Here is a 19750-nt window from a genome sequence, read left to right as displayed (position 1 = left end):
ACTTAACATCTGAGGTCATCAGTCCCCTAGAACTTAGAACTACTTAAACCTAACTAATCTAAGGACATCACACACATCCATGCCCGAGGCAGGATTCGAACCTGCGACCGTAGCGGTCGCGCGTTCCAGACGGAAGCGCCTAGAACCGCTCGGCCACCACGGCCGGTTAACGGATTTCAGATGTCAGTGAACGTTTCTCTGCCTCTGGGCTGGCAAAAATAAACTTACCATGGAACATTCTTGGTTCATCCTTTTGTTTGTGTGAGAATTATTGATTTCAGTAGATCGATATTTCCTTATCCTTGTTATGTTGTTTACATTGGTTATAATCTAGTGTAATTGTATATTGCATTGTCACTCCGATGGCTATCCCTTTAGATCCGTTTTTGTTCTAAAGGACAGGAAAACGTCATAAGTTGATTAGGATACTAGCATAAACCGCTCGTTGTTCTGTCCCGTTAACAAATGAAAAATTCACCAAACTTGGACTAGTGCTTTTACGTTAATATCCCCTCCACTATAGATGGCGACTGGTCAACTGATTGACACCAGCGTTTCGTATAGGCACTTTGTGATCGAAATCTCCAATGCTGCTCCATCACTCGTACATAATAAGTTATCACTACTTTTCCGTGCTTTGTTGCATAACTTGGGTGTTCATTCTCTCTTTCATTCCTACATTAACCAAGAAAAAGTACTTACTTAAGTAAAAGGATGTGGAGTTCAGGGAAATTCACTAAAATGTTGAATGGAACCGACAAGGTCTTAGTATTTTCGTTCCTTGTGATTGCAGCTTCAATAACTGTTCACGGGTCGTTAGGAAATTTACTGCATAGAATAAAATTTTAAGATTTCCTCAGATTATCTTTTGGTACGAAGCCACCAAGATCATTTCACACTTCAATGGTCTTGATTTGGGCTACAGATCGTCTCATATTTCAGGAAGCGTCTCTTCCAACATGGGAACACGGTAGTTTCATCGGTGAGTGAAGCACATACTTCTAGTTTTGCAACGCTGTGCACTTCCCCTTTCTTTATTACTTAATGATGTTGGTACTTAGAGTGATTCTGTGATGATTTTACGAACTTTCCGAGACAGTGGAGAAAGGTAAATGTGTTAATTTGAGATAAGGAACCCTAGTCCGGGAATGACGAAGCCGAAAGTTATAAGCGAAAATCGTTCTGATACCTCTACCAGTGGACCCCTCCTACTGCATGCCCTTGTTGTCCATATTTTTGGAGGAGGTAGTGTGGACTAACACAAGAAAAAATTATACGCTAACACAGGCTCTAAAAGAGCAGGCATGGACAGCTTTAGTTGATTCGCGGGCATGATTCATATATTTACTTAAGATCTGTTACAAACACGGCGTCCTCAGTAGTTTCCATCCTATAAGCAAAATAAGAAAACTATTTTTTTTATTTATTTTTGATATGCGTGCTGGCTGACGCGACATACAACTAGCAGTCAACTGCATTAAATGATGAAAATACTAAAACATACAAATATCGCGTATAGCTGCTAAGCAATGAACCCACTAGTGTGTACTCGAAAGACGTCGTTGTCAAGATAACACAGACACCAAGATGAGAGCTAAGACATCAGAGATGTACAGGCAGGGAAGCCGATTGTAGGCATGGTAACACTACGAGCCGATATCTTTAAATAGCTTTGCATGGACAATCCCTGAGATACGCTGCAGTCATGGACTGTGCGGCTGGTCCCGGCGGAGGTTCGAGTCCTCCCTCGGGCATGGGTGTGTGTGTTTGTCGTTAGGAAAATTTAGGTTAAGTAGTGTGTAAGTTTAGGGACTGATGACCTTAGCAGTTAAGTCCCATAAGATTTCACCACATTTGAACATTTTTTTGAATCCCTGAGATAGGTCGCTGGAAAATTGAAAAACATCGTTACCACGTGACTGAGCGTGATTTGATAAATAGTTAATATTAGAAGAAGATCTTTATGTTTTGGTGTTATACTGCGCATAATACAATGTCCCCCCCATGAACCATGGACCTTGCCGTTGGTGGGGAGGCTTGCGTGCCTCAGCGATACAGATAGCCGTACCGTAGGTGCAACCACAACGGAGGGGTATCTGTTGAGAGGCCAGACAAACGTGTGGTTCCTGAAGAGGGGCAGCAGCCTTTTCAGTAGTTGCAAGGGCAACAGTCTGGATGATTGACTGATCTGGCCTTGTAACAATAACCAAAACGGCCTTGCTGTGCTGGTACTGCGAACGGCTGAAAGCAAGGGGAAACTACAGCCGTAATTTTTCCCGAGGGCATGCAGCTTTACTGTATGATTACATGATGATGGCGTCCTCTTGGGTAAAATATTCCGGAGGTAAAATAGTCCCCCATTCGGATCTCCGGGCGGGGACTACTCAAGAGGATGTCGTTATCAGGAGAAAGAAAACTGGCGTTCTACGGATCGGAGCGTGGAATGTCAGATCCCTTAATCGGGCAGGTAGGTTAGAAAATTTAAAAAGGGAAATGGATAGGTTGAAGTTAGATTTAGTGGGAATTAGTGAAGTTCGGTGGCAGGAGGAACAAGACTTCTGGTCAGGTGACTACAGGGTTATAAACACAAAATCAAATAGGGGTAATGCAGGAGTAGGTTTAATAATGAATAGGAAAATAGGAATGCGGGTAAGCTACTACAAACAGCATAGTGAACGCATTATTGTGGCCAAGATAGATACGAAGCCCACACCTACTACAGTAGTACAAGTTTATATGCCAACTAGCTCTGCAGATGACGAAGAAATTGAAGAAATGTATGATGAAATAAAAGAAATTATTCAGATTGTGAAGGGAGACGAAAATTTAATAGTCATGGGTGACTGGAATTCGAGTGTAGGAAAAGGGAGAGAAGGAAACATAGTAGGTGAATATGGATTGGGAGACAGAAATGAAAGAGGAAGCCGCCTGGTAGAATTTTGCACAGAGCACAACATAATCATAACTAACACTTGGTTTAAGAATCATGATAGAAGGTTGTATACATGGAAGAACCCTGGAGATACTAAAAGGTATCAGATAGATTATATAATGGTAAGACAGAGATTTAGGAACCAGGTTTTAAATTGTAAGACATTTCCAGGGGCAGATGTGGACTCTGACCACAATCTATTGGTTATGACCTGTAGATTAAAACTGAAGAAACTGCAAAAAGGCGGGAATTTAAGGAGATGGGACCTGGATAAACTAAAAGAACCAGAGGTTGTACAGAGATTCAGGGAGAGCATAAGGGAGCAATTGACAGGAATGAGGGAAATAAATACAGTAGAAGAAGAATGGGTAGCTTTGAGGGATGAAGTAGTGAAGGCAGCAGAGGATCAAGTAGGTAAAAAGACGAGGGCTAGTAGAAATCCTTGGGTAACAGAAGAAATATTGAATTTAATTGATGAAAGGAGAAAATATAAAAATGCAGTAAGTGAAACAGGCAAAAAGGAATACAAACGTCTCAAAAATGAGATCGACAGGAAGTGCAAAATGGCTAAGCAGGGATGGCTAGAGGACAAATGTAAGGATGTAGAGGCCTATCTCACTAGGGGTAAGATAGATACCGCCTACAGGAAAATTAAAGAGACCTTTGGAGATAAGAGAACCACTTGTATGAATATCAAGAGCTCAGATGGAAACCCAGTTCTAAGCAAAGAAGGGAAAGCAGAAAGGTGGAAGGAGTATATAGAGGGTCTATACAAGGGCGATGTACTTGAGGACAATATTATGGAAATGGAAGAGGATGTAGATGAAGATGAAATGGGAGATACGATACTGCGTGAAGAGTTTGACAGAGCACTGAAAGACCTGAGTCGAAACAAGGCCCCCGGAGTAGACAATATTCCATTGGAACTACTGACGGCCGTGGGAGAGCCAGTCCTGACGAAACTCTACCATTTGGTGAGCAAGATGTATGAAACAGGCGAAATACCCTCAGACTTCAAGAAGAATATAATAATTCCAATCCCAAAGAAAGCAGGTGTTGACAGATGTGAAAATTACCGAACTATCAGCTTAATAAGTCACAGCTGCAAAATACTAACGCGAATTCTTTACAGACGAATGGAAAAACTAGTAGACGCCAACCTCGGGGAAGATCAGTTTGGATTCCGTAGAAACACTGGAACACGTGAGGCAATACTGACCTTACGACTTATCTTAGAAGAAAGATTAAGGAAAGGCAAACCTACGTTTCTAGCATTTGTAGACTTAGAGAAAGCTTTTGACAATGTTGACTGGAATACTCTCTTTCAAATTCTAAAGGTGGCAGGGGTAAAATATAGGGAGCGAAAGGCTATTTACAATTTGTACAGAAACCAGATGGCAGTTATAAGAGTCGAGGGACATGAAAGGGAAGCAGTGGTTGGGAAGGGAGTAAGACAGGGTTGTAGCCTGTCCCCGATGTTGTTCAATCTGTATATTGAGCAAGCAGTAAAGGAAACAAAAGAAAAATTCGGAGTAGGTATTAAAATTCATGGAGAAGAAATAAAAACTTTGAGGTTCGCCGATGACATTGTAATTCTGTCAGAGACAGCAAAGGACTTGGAAGAGCAGTTGAATGGAATGGACAGTGTCTTGAAAGGAGGATATAAGATGAACATCAACAAAAGCAAAACAAGGATAATGGAATGTAGTCGAATTAAGTCGGGTGATGCTGAGGGAATTAGATTAGGAAATGAGGCACTTAAAGTAGTAAAGGAGTTTTGCTATTTGGGGAGCAAAATAACTGATGATGGTCGAAGTAGAGAGGATATAAAATGTAGGCTGGCAATGGCAAGGAAAGCGTTTCTGAAGAAGAGAAATTTGTTAACATCCAGTATTGATTTAGGTGTCAGGAAGTCATTTCTGAAAGTATTCGTATGGAGTGTTGCCATGTATGGAAGTGAAACATGGACGATAAATAGTTTGGACAAGAAGAGAATAGAAGCTTTCGAAATGTGGTGCTACAGAAGAATGCTGAAGATTAGATGGGTAGATCACATAACTAATGAGGAAGTATTGAATAGGATTGGGGAGAAGAGAAGTTTGTGGCACAACTTGACCAGAAGAAGGGATCGGTTGGTAGGACATGTTCTGAGGCATCAAGGGATCACCAATTTAGTATTGGAGGGCAGCGTGGAGGGTAAAAATCGTAGGGGGAGACCAAGAGATGAATACACTAAGCAGATTCAGAAGGATGTGGGTTGCAGTAAGTACTGGGAGATGAAAAAGCTTGCACAGGATAGAGTAGCATGGAGAGCTGCATCAAACCAGTCTCAGGACTGAAGACCACAACAACAATACAATGTCAAGCCAGATACTAAGTAAAAATCAAGAAATATTAAAATATCATTCTGTAACTATTACACATTACGCTCCCCCCCCCCCCCCCCCAAGTCATACTAGTATGTACATGGTGCCATGGAGACCAAACTGGAAGCTAGGAAATCGAAGAAATATACACGGAGGTGCCGACTGTAGCCATGGTAACGACAGACAGCTGGTATCTTCAGAGAACTTTAAGAGTACGACTCATACATATCATGGGTTGCTAGGAAATTAAACCAGTGTATACGCAATGTTGCCATCTGACGGCGTATCGTTAGTAAATAGAAGTTATTAATAGATAGGCCAACCTGGTTTTATGAGTGGTTAGATACATTGGTATTTAAAATTTAGAAAACATTGGTCGGAAGTTGTACGAAATACATTTATGTACTGAAGTTACATTGCGCAAAATCTAATGCAAGTGAGGTACTAAATGACAAGATAGATACATTAACAGATCTATGTACAACTGTTATACAATACCCGTGGTGGTACAGGTACGCATTTGAGGAGATGCCGTTCCTCCGTTGTTTTAAACCAGTTGTATCACCATATAGCTGTTACTCCTCTTGACCATGTTGACTAAATTTATAAACATTCCATTTCAAATTCCAACTTCCTGTATTTGTATGAGTTGGATGATTCCAGTTGCCACTGGTATTGTAGACATAGGATACTATACCAGAATGAAATTTTCACTCTGCAGTGGAGTATGAACTGATATGAAACTTCCTGGCAGATCAAAACTGTGTGCCGGACCGCGACTCGAGCTGGTGTACCATTTTTTTTTCTTTTTCTTTTTGTTCGGTATTGCTCGTGTCATTTGGTCTGGGGGGACGTCACATGTCATCCGTTCAAGTTGGTCGTTGATTCATTTACACAGTTTTTTTTTTTTTTTTATTACAGATGGCATTCAGCCCGCTGACCGAACACGCTAAGCTACCGTGCCGGCTACCGTCTGAGCTACCCAACCACGACTCCTGACCCCTCCTCACAGCTTCACTTCCTCAGGACATCGTCTCTTACCTTCTAAACTTCACAGAAGGTGTCCTACATTTTTTAGCATTTTTTTTTACATTTAAAAACCTTTAAAGAAGGTTTACCATGTTTGCAACACTTTGGAAACTTATCAAGTGAAGGCGGGAAATTTGTGCATATTTATTGGGTTGTAATTTTATACACTGTACCGTAGCAAAATGTCTGAGTTTACCATTTATGCCGTTCTACCAGATCATTAATGAACAACAATAACAGCAAGAATGCATTACATTGAGTTGAGACACGCTTGGTGTGACGTACACGTGTTCTTAGCTCCACATTCGAGGTAACAAGCCTCGTCATCCCAACCTAAAATCGCCAGTCCAGTCGAAAATAACGTCTGATCGTAATTTTGTTAATAAGTGTTGGCTAGATACTGAGTGAAATGCTTTCCGAAAGTCAAGACATTCGGCAACTACCGCACCGCTTTGACGCATGACTTTCAAGATGGCATATGACAAAAATGTGAATAAGATTTCTTATGACCGGCGTTTTCGTCGTCCATACAGGTTTCAGTGTTCAAGATAACTCATTTTTTAAATACAAAATACACTAGAACTGACATGTGATTACATTTTCACGCAATTTGAGTGCGTAGATCTTGAGAAATCAGTACCCAGAACAGCCACCTCTGGTCGTAATAACGGCCTTGATACGCCTGGGCATTGAGTCAGACAGAGCTTGGATGACGTGTACAGGTGCAGCTGCCCATGCAGCTTCAACACGATACCACTGTTCATCAAGAGTAGTGACTGGCGTATTGTGAAAAACCAGTTGCTCGGCCACCATTGACCAGACGTTTTCAATTGGTGAGAGATCTGGAGAATGTGCTGGCCAGGGCAGCAGTCGAACATGTTCTGTGTACAGAAAGGCCCGAGCAGGACCTGCAACATGCGGTCGTGCATTATCCTGTTGAAATGTAGGGTTTCGCAGGGATCGAATGAAGTGTAGAGCCACGTGTCGTAACAGATCTGAAATGTAACGTCCACTGTTCAAAGTGCCGTCAATGCGAACAAGAGGTGACGGAGACTTGTAACCAATGGCACCTCATTCCATCACGCCGGGTGATACGCCAGTATGGTGATGACGAATACACGCTTCATCCGAAAAAAATGACGTTTTGCCACTTGTGCACCCAGGTTCGTCGTTGAGTACACAGGCGCTCCTGTCTGTGATGCGGCGTCAAGGTTAACCGCAGCCACAGTCTCCTAGCTGTTAGTCCATGCTGCTGGAAACGTCGTCGGACTGTTCGTGCAGGTGGTTGTTGTCTTGCAAACGTCGCCATCTGTTGACTCAGGGATCGAGACGTGGCTGCACGATCCGTTACAGGCATGCGGATAAGATGCCTGTCATCTCGACTGCTAGTGATACGAGGCCGTTGGGATGCAGCACGGCGTTCGTTATTACCCTCCTGAACCCACCGATTCCATATTCTGCTAACAGTCATTGGATATCTACCAACGGGAGCAGAAATGTCGCGATACGATAAACCGCAATAGCGATAGGCTACAATCCGGCCTTTATCAAAGTCGTAAACGAGATGGTACGCATTTCTCCTCCTTACACGAGGCCTCATCACAGCAACGTTTCACCAGACAATGCCTATCAACTGCTGTTTGTGTATGAGAAATCGGTTGGAAACTTTCCTCATGTCAGCACATTGCAGGTGTCACCACCGGCGCCCACCTTGTGTGAACGCTCTGAAAAGCTAATCATTTGCATATCACGGCATCTTCCTCCTATCGGTTAAATTTCGAGTTTGTAGCACGTCATCTTCTTGGTGTAGCAATTTTAATGGCCAGTAGTGTAATATATTAGACGTTTTATGAAATATTTTTCCTTACATGGTAATCTGTTCATCTTAAAAATTTACCAAAAGATGCAAAAAATTACTTCAACATATTCCAGTCTCTGTCTTAGCTTACGATTTTTACCCGATATGCGCACAATATTACGCTCAAATGAGAAGCTCTCCCTGCTGCAGTTCCTGCGTAGAATCTCACAGAAATGCCATCGGACCTAATAGCTCTGTTCAGTTACTGTTATTTAATCTATTCCGTAGTGGCAATAATGCTAATCTCCACAAGATGAACACGAACTTCATCGTTAATATTTCGGAGGTTGTTCATGTTTATATTTTAAGTATTTAGGCTTCTAAATGGCTCATTGTAATACTATAATTAAGATTAATTCGGTTTATTGCTCCAATTACTTTCCCTTGCGTGAAAATACCTCCACAACAGTGAGAACGTCTCTGACATTTGATGAACAGAAGGTACAATAGAAACGAATTAATCTTCTACGTTGACTAGTAGTAGCTGCGGCACTCAATATCAACAAATAGCATTTCTAACGAATTATATATCAATATCAAGAGTAAACACACTCAGTCCAACGTGGTTATATGCAACCGAAAATTTCCAGTTAATACAAGAAATTCCGCTATTATGACACTGTAATGTCCACTGTTATCGAATGTCGTTGCCCATCTCTAGTAGTTGGAATAGTTACTGACAATTTTTAATTACAACCGCTAGTGTTACATCTGATATTATATATACTGGTTGCCGCGCGAGGTAGCCGCGCGATCTAGTTCTGGCAGCGTCACAGTTCTCGCGGCTCCCTCCGTCGGGGGTTCGAGTCCTCCCTCGGGCATGGGTGTGTGTGTTGTCCTTGGCGTATGTTTGTTTGAATTAGGCTAAGTAGTATGTAAGCTTAGGGACCGATGGCCTCAGCAGTTTGGTCCCATAGGACTTACCACAATTTTTTTTTTTTTTTATGTACTGGTTGGAGTTTTTTTTGCTGAACTGAATATAGTTCTGAAAATTAACCATCCCATTCCTCTCAAAGAGAATGATTTGAATCAATGGACAGATTGTATGAAAAAGAATAATCGGATTTAAGAAAATCGTAACTAATATGTTATTTGAGATGTGTGCGTGAACAACGTACTGTTGGAAAGAGCAAACTCTCTAGTATTACATGGTTCCCGCTAGGTAGCAGCAGTGTGCGTCGCTTCAGAAAAATGGTGTCGGGACAACAGAAGGCGTTCTGTATTCTACGTTTTGCGGAATGGAGTTCAGTAATAACTGTTCAGCGTGACTTTACCAGGTATGATGTGGATCCTCCTGCAGCACAGACCGTTAGAAGTTGGAATGAACGATTCGGAGAAATACGTTGTTTGTGTAAAGGCAAATCGCCGGGCCGTCCCCGAGTGTCTGACAGACGTCGAACTCATCCGCCATTGTTTCACAAGGAGTCCGCAGAAATCTGTTCACCGTGCATCCCGACAGCTCAGCATGCTCCCGATGTCCGTCTGGCGTGAGCAGCGCCAACGTTTACACGTGAAACCATTCAAAATTCAGCTACTGCAAGCTCTTCGTGGTGACAAACAACAATCTGTGGAGTTCCGTAATTTCGTACTTCGCAAGATGGAGGATGGCAGTCTTCCTCCACTCTTAGTGTTTAGTGACCAGACACCATTCCATTTAAATGGAAAGGTGAGCCGTCTTTGTAGCAGAGACACTAGGTGCCATGTCATCTCCTACAAATATGTAAGCTCACTTATTTTAACATTAAACAGACTACTTGTTTGATCATCTGTAACTGTTTACCTATTTATATATTCTTACTCTGTTTACGATAATTCACTTTCTTTATAACTTTATTATCTCACATTAAGTGAAGCTTTTACCATTGGCTGGGGCTGACGTAATCTGTTTTTGGCGAGAAATTTGTGCACTATTTAACTCGTATCTTTGCTGCCCTCAGTCAGCAGTTTACGATTGGTTTGCCGCACGACCATCCGAGGAGCCACCAGCAGCAGCCAGATGGATAAATATTACCTCCTTCTTCTCTACACTTTCCTCTGACGCCATGATCATCAAACTTTCTGTAACTTTGCTATTCTTGCTCTAACAAAGCTTATTTCTGAAGACGACCTCTACATAAAGTCGTAAGCGGTGATTAATAAAAGTATTATTGCTATATGGACTGTTGTTTAACCCAGTGAAATGAATTTGTCAAATACTCATTCTTCTGTGAAGCAAGTAGCAGACTTCGGTTCACTGGGAAAGTGCAGTCAGACCACAAGGGAGACAGCTTACAAAACGTGAGTGCGACTCATCATAGAATATTGCTCAATTTGATTAGCGAGGGATGTTCAAGGATTAGAAACATTGACAGTACCAATGGTCTCCAGTTTGTTTCACTCACAAAGCAGCGTAACGGATATTGTGAAAAATACCTGTAGTGGCAGTCGCTTGAAAATGAACAACCATTCTTCGAAAGCCTACTTATTACGTTCCAAGGAACAATTTTAGGTGAGGGATCTAGGCCAGTATACATAAATAGACTGTAGGAGTACACACTGGTACAATGGGAAGTACCGACTGGTACATATTTCTCAGTAGTTTGCAGAATACACATACACGTAGATGGAGATCATTTGAGACACACTCCACAACTGTTTTTATTTCTTTTTTTCCCTTTGTCTTGTTCCCTTGGCTAGCATCGGTGGAGACACAGCTCCCCATTACCCCATGGGACGGACTGCATGTAGTGTTAGACATGTGAAAGAGAGCGGAAGTTTTCTAAATGTTTGCGAATCGTGTAACTGAGGCGGGACTCGGGTAACAGTCCTGTACTCACCTACATCTACATCCACATCTACATCTACATTTTTCTCCGCAAGCCACCCAACGGTGTGTGGCGGAGGGCACTTTACGTGCTACTGTCATTACCTCCCTTTCCTGTTCCAGTCGCGTATGGTTCGCGGGAAGAACGACTGTCTGAAAGCCTCTGTGCGCGCTCTAATCTCTCTAATTTTACATTCGTGATCTCCTCGGGAGGTATAAGTAGGGGGAAGCAATATATTCGATACCTCATCCAGAAATGCACCCTCTCGAAACCTGGCGAGCAATCTACACCGCGATGCAGAGCGCCTCTCTTGCAGAGTCTGCCACTTGAGTTTGTTAAACATCTCCGTAACGCTATCACGGTTACCAAATAACCCTGTGACGAAACGCGCCGCTCTTCTTTGGATCTTCTCTATCTCCTCCGTCAACCCGATCTGGTACGGATCCCACACTGATGAGCAATACTCAAGTATAGGTCGAACGAGTGTTTTGTAAGCCACCTCCTTTGTTGATGGACTACATTTTCTAAGGACTCTCCCAATGAATCTCAATCTGGTACCCGCCTTACCAACAATTAATTTTATATGATCATTCCACTTCAAATCGTTCCGCACGCATACTCCCAGATATTTTACAGAAGTAACTGCTACCAGTGTTTGTTCCGCTATCATATAATCATACAATAAAGGATCCTTCTTTCTATGTATTCGCAATACATTACATTTGTCTATGTTAAGGGTCAGTTGCCACTCCCTGCACCAAGTGCCTATCCGCTGCAGATCTTCCTGCATTTCGCTACAATTTTCTAATGCTGCAACTTCTCTGTATACTACAGCATCATCCGCGAAAAGCCGCATGGGAATTCCGACACTATCTACTAGGTCATTTATATATATTGTGAAAAGCAATGGTCCCATAACACTCCCCTGTGGCACGCCAGAGGTTACTTTAACGTCTGTAGACGTCTCTCCATTGATAACAACATGCTGTGTTCTGCTTGATAAAAACTCTACAATCCAGCCACACAGCTAGTCTGATATTCCGTAGGCTCTTACTTTGTTTATCAGGCGACAGTGCGGAACTGTATCGAACGCCTTCCGGAAGTCAAGAAAAATAGCATCTACCTGGGAGCCTGTATCTAATATTTTCTGGGTCTCATGAACAAATAAAGCGAGTTGGGTCTCACACGATCGCTGTTTCCGGAATCCATGTTGATTCCTACATAGTAGATTCTGGGTTTCCAGAAACGACATGATACTCGAGCAAAAAACATGTTCTAAAATTCTACAACAGATCGACGTCAGAGGTATAGGTCTATAGTTTTGCGCATCTGCTCGACGACCCTTCTTGAAGACTGGGACTACCTGTGCTCTTTTCCAATGATTTGGAACCTTCCGTTCCTCTAGAGACTTGCGGTACACGGCTGTTAGAAGGGGGGCAAGTTCTCTCGCGTACTCTGGTAGAATCGAATTGGTATCCAGTCAGGTCCAGTGGACTTTCCTCTGTTGAGTGATTCCAGTTGCTTTTCTATTCCTTGGACACTTATCTCAATGTCACCCATTTTTTCGTTTGTGCATGGATTTAGAGAAGGAACTGCAGTGCGGTCTTCCTCTGTGAAACAGCTTTGGAAAAAGGTGTTTAGTATTTCAGCTTAACGCGTGTCATCCTCTGTTTCAATGCCATCATCATCCCGGAGTGTCTGGATATGCTGTTTCGAGCCACTTACTGATTCAACGTAAGACCAGAACTTCCTAGGATTTTCTGTCAAGTCGGTACATAGAATTTTACTTTCGAATTCACTGAACGCTTCACGCATAGCCCTCCTTACGCTAACTTTGACATCGTTTAGTTTCTGTTTGTCTGAGAGGTTTTGGCTGCGTTTAAACTTAGAGTGAAGCTCTCTTTGCTTTCGCAGTAGTTTCCTAACTTTGTTGTAGTACCACGGTGGGTTTTTCCCGTCCCTCACAGTTTTACTCGGCACGTACCTGTCTAAAACGCATTTTACGATTGCCTTGAACGTTTTCCATAAACACTCAACATTGTCATTGTCGGAACAGAAATTTTCGTTTTGATGTGTTAGGTAATCTGAAATCTGCCTTCTATTACTCTTGCTAAACAGATAAACGTTCCTCCCTTTTTTTATATTCCTGCTAACTTCCATATTCAGGGATTTTGCAACGGCCTTATGATCACTGATTCCCTGTACTGTACATACAGAGTCGAAAAGTTCGGGTCTGTTTGTTATCAGTAGGTCCAAGATGTTATCTCCACGAGTCGGTTCTCTGTTTAATTGCTCGACGTAATTTTCGGATAGTGCACTCAGTATAACGTCACTCGATGCTCTGTCCCTACCACCCGTCCTAAGCATCTGAGTGTCCCAGTCTATATCTGGTAAATTGAAATCTCCACCTAAGACTATAACATGCTGAGAAAATTTATGTGAAATGTATTCCAAATTTTCTCTCAGTTGTTCTGCCACTAATGCTGCTGAGTCGGGAGGTCGGTAAAAGGAGCCAATTATTAACCTAGCTCGGTTGTTGAGTGTAACCTCCACCCATAATAATTCACAGGAACTATCCACTTCTATTTCACTACAGGATAAACTACTACTAACAGCGACGAACACTCCACCACCGGTTGCATGCAATCTATCCTTTCTAAACACCGTCTGTACCTTTGTAAAAATTTCGGCAGAATTTATCTCTGGCTTCAACCAGCTTTCTGTACCTATAACGATTTCAGCTTCGGTGCTTTCTATCAGCGCTTGAAGTTCCGGTACTTTACCAACGTAGCTACGACAGTTTACAATTACAATACCGATTGCTGCTTGGTCCCCGCATGTCCTGACTTTGCCCTGCACACGTTGAGGCTGTTGCCCCTTCTGTACTTGCCCGAGGCCATCTAACCTAAAAAACCACCCAGCCCACGCCACACAACCCCTGCTACCCGTGTAGCCGCTTGTTACGTGTAGTGGACTCCTGACCTATCCAGCGGAACCCGAAACCCCACCACCCTATTTCGCAAGTCGAGGAATCTGCAGCCCACACGGTCGCAGAACCGTCTCAGCCTCTAATTCAGACCCTCCACTCGGCTCTGTACCAAAGTTCCGCAGTCAGTCCTGTCGACGATGCTGCAGATGGTGAGCTTTGCTTTCATCCCGCTAGCGAGACTGGCAGTCTTCACCAAATCAGATAGCCGCCGGAAGCCAGATAGGATTTCCTCGGATCCACAGCGACACACATCATTGGTACCGACATGAGCGACCACCTGCAGATGGGTGCACCCTGTACCCTTCATGGCATCCGGAAGGACCCTTTCCACATCTGGAATGACTCCGCCCGGTATGCACACGGAGTGCACATTGGTTTTCTTCCCCTCTCTTGCTGCCATATCCCTAAGGGGCCCCATTACGCGCCTGACGTTGGAGCTCCCAACTACCAGTAAGCCCACCCTCAGCGACCGCCCAGATCTTGCAGACTGAGGGGCAACCTCTGGAACAGGACAAGCAGCCATGTCAGGCCGAAGATCAGTATCAGCCTGAGACAGAGCCTGAAACCGGTTCATCAGACAAACTGGAGAGGCCTCCCGTTCAGCCCTCCAGAATGTCTTTCGCCCCCTGCCACACCTTGAGACGACCTCCCACTCTACCACAGGTGAGGGATCAGCCTCAATGCGGGCAGTATCCCGAGCAACCACAGTCGTAGTCCGATCGGGGGATGCGTGGGACGAGCTGGCCGTCCCCGACAAACCCCCATCTGGAACCCCACAGTGGTGCCCATTGGCAACAGCCTCAAGCTGTGTGACCGAAGCCAACACTGCCTGAAGCTGGGAGCGAAGGGATGCCAACTCTGCCTGCATCCGAACACAGCAGTTGTAGTTGCAGTCCCTATCCATGCTAAAAACTGTTGTGCAAAGAACGTCTGAACTAATCTACAGAGAGCGCAAACAAATCGACGCAAAATTTAAACGGTTATTAAAATACAAGATTGGCTAGTAAATGCAGTAATGCTGCTACTTGCGCACTGCTGATGCACTGCTCGGCGGCGGAAGGAGACTACGCGATTTTACACTATTCAGGTACTAAAACGCGATGCTACAACTCTCAAGTACTATAATACGCCCGAAATTTATGAATTAAACAATGCAAATACCAAAAGCACGCAAAGAAATTAAGAATTAATCTATGTAACAAATGATTGAGCTAGGAGTATACGACTTGCTGCTGCAGCTGCTTATCCAACGGCGGCAGGGAGCACACTACCTAACGGTACGTGGTAAACCGCCTAAAAGGGCATCCAAGTTCTCCTCAACTGACCTGTCTCGTTAATCCGTTGGGCGATTTAGAGTGGGAAGCGACGCACCTACCTGTTCCGGAAGCGGCGCTTTAACAAACACAGCTTTCTGGGCAGGCCTAGGAAAAAGGTTTTCTTGTTGCACGACAAAGTCTACCCACTTCCATTCATGTGGTGCTCAAGTACAGCACTGTGATATGTTTCGATTTACTTCGACATTGACGATGCACGAAAATAATCTTTGTCGTTTTCTCCTTCTTTCATTTACCTGTACAACATTGGCCAGACAATGCCTATTTATCGAAAGAAGAAAAAAAATAGGGACAAAGAGAAGCTCTGCTGAAGTTGCGTTCCACCTGAAACTGAGAAAATGGCATGAAGAAACGACGTGGCATCGACTCGACTAATATCTGAAGAAGACACCATGAATCCTGCAGGGTTGTCCATAAATCCGTAAGTCTCGTAAGAATACGAGTGGATGGAGAACAGCACCTTGCAAGGCATCTGAGATATGCTCAATGATCATGTCTGGGGAGTTTGGTGACCAGCGGAAGTGTTTAAACTCAGAAGAGTGCTCGTGGAGCCACTCTGTAGCAATTCTTGACGTGTTGTGTGTCGCATTTTTCGGAATGCACAATGGACATGAATGGATGCAGTTGATCAGCTGTAATGCTTACGTACATGTCAGCTGTCACAGTCGTATCTAGCCATATTAGGGGTCTCATATCACTCCAACTGCACGCGCCCCACACCATTACATAGCCTCCACCATCTTGAGCAGTCCTCTGCTGACATGCAGGGTCTATGGATTCATGAGGTTGCCTCCATACCCGTACAAGTCCATCCGCTCGATACAATTTTGAAATTAGACTCGTCCGACCACGCAACATGTTTCCAGTTATCTACAGTCCAACGTCGGTGTCGACGGGCCGAGTCGAGGCGTAGAGCTTTGCGTCGTGCAGTCATCAAGGGTACATGAGTGGGCCTTAAGCTCCAAAGTCCATATGGATGATGGTTCGTTGAATGGTCCGCACGCTGACACTTGTTAATGGCCTATCATTGAAATCTGCAGCAATTTGCGGAAGGGTTGCACTTCTGCCACGTTGAACGATCCCCTTCAGTCGTCATTGGTCCCGTTCTTGCTGGATCTCTTTTCGGCTGCAGCGATGTGTGAAATCTGATGTCTTATCGGGTTCCTGATATTCGGGGTACACTCGTGAAATGGTCGTAGGGGAAAATTCTCACTTCATCGCTCTACCTTTGAACGCTGTGTCGCATCGCTCTTGCCCAGACTATCGCACTACGTTCAAACTGACTTAAATCTTGATAATCTGCAGCAGTAACCGATCCAACAACTCCGCCAGACTCTTTTTGTCTTATAAGGGCGTTGCCGACTACATCACCGAATTCTGCCTGTTCACATATCTCTGTATTTGAATACGCTTGCCTACACCAGTTTCTTTGACGCTTCAGTGCAAATGAAAGTAAGAAAGAGTATGATTTTACACTTCATAATGATTCGGTTGTAAAAGTTCTAAGCAAACAAGAATGAACAACCAACATGACTGAGAACGCGATAAGCAACTAGAGAACTGCACATATACGTGCATCCCTGAAAGTGTATCACTTGATGTCCTTCCGAGTTTTGAAATTGTTTTAAGAAATTATGGATATGATTCGGAAGCTTCACTCATAGTTTTCTGAACATCACAGCTCATTTGAAAGTTGGCAGTACAATTTTGTTCCATTGATAAAATGGCGCCGGCCGTTGTTGCCGAGCGGTTCTAGGTGCTTCGGCCAGCCGTTGTGGCCGAGCGGTACTAGGCGCTTCAGTCTGGAACCGCGCGACCGCTGCGGTCGTAGGTTCGAATCCTGCCTCGGGCATGGATGTGTGTGATGTCCTTTGGTTACTTAGGTTTACGTAGTTCTAAATTCTAAGGGACTGATGACCTCAGATGTTAAATCCCATAGTGCTCAGAGCCATTGGAACCATTTTTTTATTTATTTTTTATTTTTTATTTATTTATTTATTTATTTATTTATTGATAAAATGGGCGACCGTGTTACATCGTCCAAATTCTCTTCGTATGCTTCACTGTTATTTTCACCATTGCACACCGACTACATCCATTATCACCAACACACTGTGTTTCACACCCTACACCCTATCTCCTCTTGGAGTTTTCCCTCTTAGATGCATTTTAGTATAAGCTCCACAACTTTCCCCTTCTAAAAGTGGTTCAAATGGCTCTGAGCACTATGGGACTTAACTTCTGAGGTCATCAGTCCCCTAGAACTTAGAACGACTTAAACCTAACTAACCGAAATACGTCAAACACGTTCATGCCCGAGGCAGGATTCGAACCTGCGACAGTAGTGGTCGCGCGGTTCGAGACTGTAGCGCCTACAACCGCTCGGCCACTCCAGCCAACCGTGCCCCTTCAATTAATGGCTTTCCATAAATTTCCTCCCTCAGCTGTCTTTTGCAATATGAATTAAATATCTATATTTTCAGTATGGAAATGTTTTACGTCTATATACCGGTGTTTCAAAGAAATCTAGTGTATTTTTCTAACATTCCACGACTCTAAAGTTTTATGTTTTACGTAATACTGTTCTCCGTATGTAACTAATTCTTAATTCCGTTTATCTTTAGTAGTAAATCTGTTTTGTTGACGAAACTTTTTCCACTAGCTCCAATTTTCCTCTGATACTTTCCCCTACTTACTCTTTATTGTGTAATCCTATGGGCTAAACAGGAGATTCTTTACTAAGGGAAAGGATGCAACAACTCCGCTGCTTCATAGACTGCAACAACAGGCAACTGTACAGCAAGGATTTGTGGTTGTCGTCGAAGTTATCAGGAAAAGACAGGGATAACATCGACAGAATAACTTACAAGCAAGCCTACATGTACGGAAAACTCGTCAACAGTTGACAGAAAAAGAAATTCGAGGAACTAACAGGAAACAACATACACAACCCACTCGGATGTAGGCCGTACAGTGGTAAACATATCGACGCAGACCAATAGTGTGGCAGCGACCACAGTACTACCCAAAGGATTCACCATTGCACGATGATTCCCACAGAGGAATTTATTCATTCTGTGGGAGCTTCGGTCCAATGAGTACCACAAGTGGAAACAGAAAAGAGAAGGCAAGGACCCGTCAGAATATTACAAAGAGCTATGCCACCAAGACACCACACTACACATGAAGAAAAACAAGCCACCAAAGAACCTAGGGACAACGAGTATATTGAGCTCTACTTGCAGACAAATGAAACGTTACTGTTTATGTGCACCTCAGAGTTTGAAAAGAAAATAAACAAACTACTGAACGACCCCATTTAAACAGAATTAAGAATTAACCCGACGGTAGAGAGAGTGACCTTGGTAAAGGACCCAAGAACTGACTCGTACACTGCCAAGAGACTCGTCAACAAAGTTCTCGTGCCTCTTAGAACTTATGAAGTACATAAGCTCCATGAGGAGGCTAACCCACTGTGGCTTGTAGTGAACGGAATCAACTCAGCTAGGTATTACGGAGCGAATCATCTGGCACCTAAACTGCGCCGTCTTCTGGGATAAACAGACTTTTATGTGGTTTCTTCCCGCTTTGTGTAACTGATTAAAGAGGAATGGATACAGTCAACTAAGAAAATGGTTACGATATTGCAGTGCCTGTGTTATTCCCAGTCAAGATTAATTACTGCAGTAATTAAAGCCGTTATGGAATATAAGAAATGTATTCGCAGTTGCCAATATGGACGACCATCAGCTGTATAACGGATTGATGACAGTGAAAATTTGTGCCGGACAGTGACTCGAACACGGATTTAGTATTTATTCGTAGGCACCAGATGAGCAACTTTCGAGTAAAATGAATTCCCTATACGGGAATATACGTAATGGATGTAGGAGTACAGGTTGTAGACTCATGGTTGACAACACATGGAAGTTTGGGTCTAGCCGTTCTCGGAAAGCCAAACAGTAAAGCAGCCGCTCGCGACAAGCAGGCATTCTGGGTTCGAATACCGGTCGGGTACAAATTTTCACTGTAGTAAATCCGTTATACAGTTGATGTTTGTCCATATTCGCAACTGCGAATACATTTCTTGTATAACATTACGGTTAGTTTCGATACCAAGTCGCTCTTTACCAATACAATAAACTGCTCGCATCCTAGACGAGCAGATCCCACTTGATATTGCGATTTGGTGTGCCTATTCTATCGTCAACGTACTTCACCAGGCTCGTGAATTTTTACGAGTAATTACATGGAGCGACAATGGGCTCCTCCCTCTCCCCAGTCACTGCTGACATCTTCGTGAAAGATTTGAGCAAACGGCCCTGTCTTCTGCACTGTTACACCCCCTTATCTGGCTACGGTGTATCTAGATAAGACATTCTATGTCTGGATACAGGGGGGGTGCGCAGTTGGGAAGTCGGCACAGGAATATATATTT

This window comes from Schistocerca americana, chromosome 1 (genome assembly GCF_021461395.2).
Source record: "Schistocerca americana isolate TAMUIC-IGC-003095 chromosome 1, iqSchAmer2.1, whole genome shotgun sequence".
NCBI lineage: Eukaryota > Metazoa > Arthropoda > Insecta > Orthoptera > Acrididae > Schistocerca > Schistocerca americana.
This window is presented reverse-complemented; position numbering follows the sequence as displayed.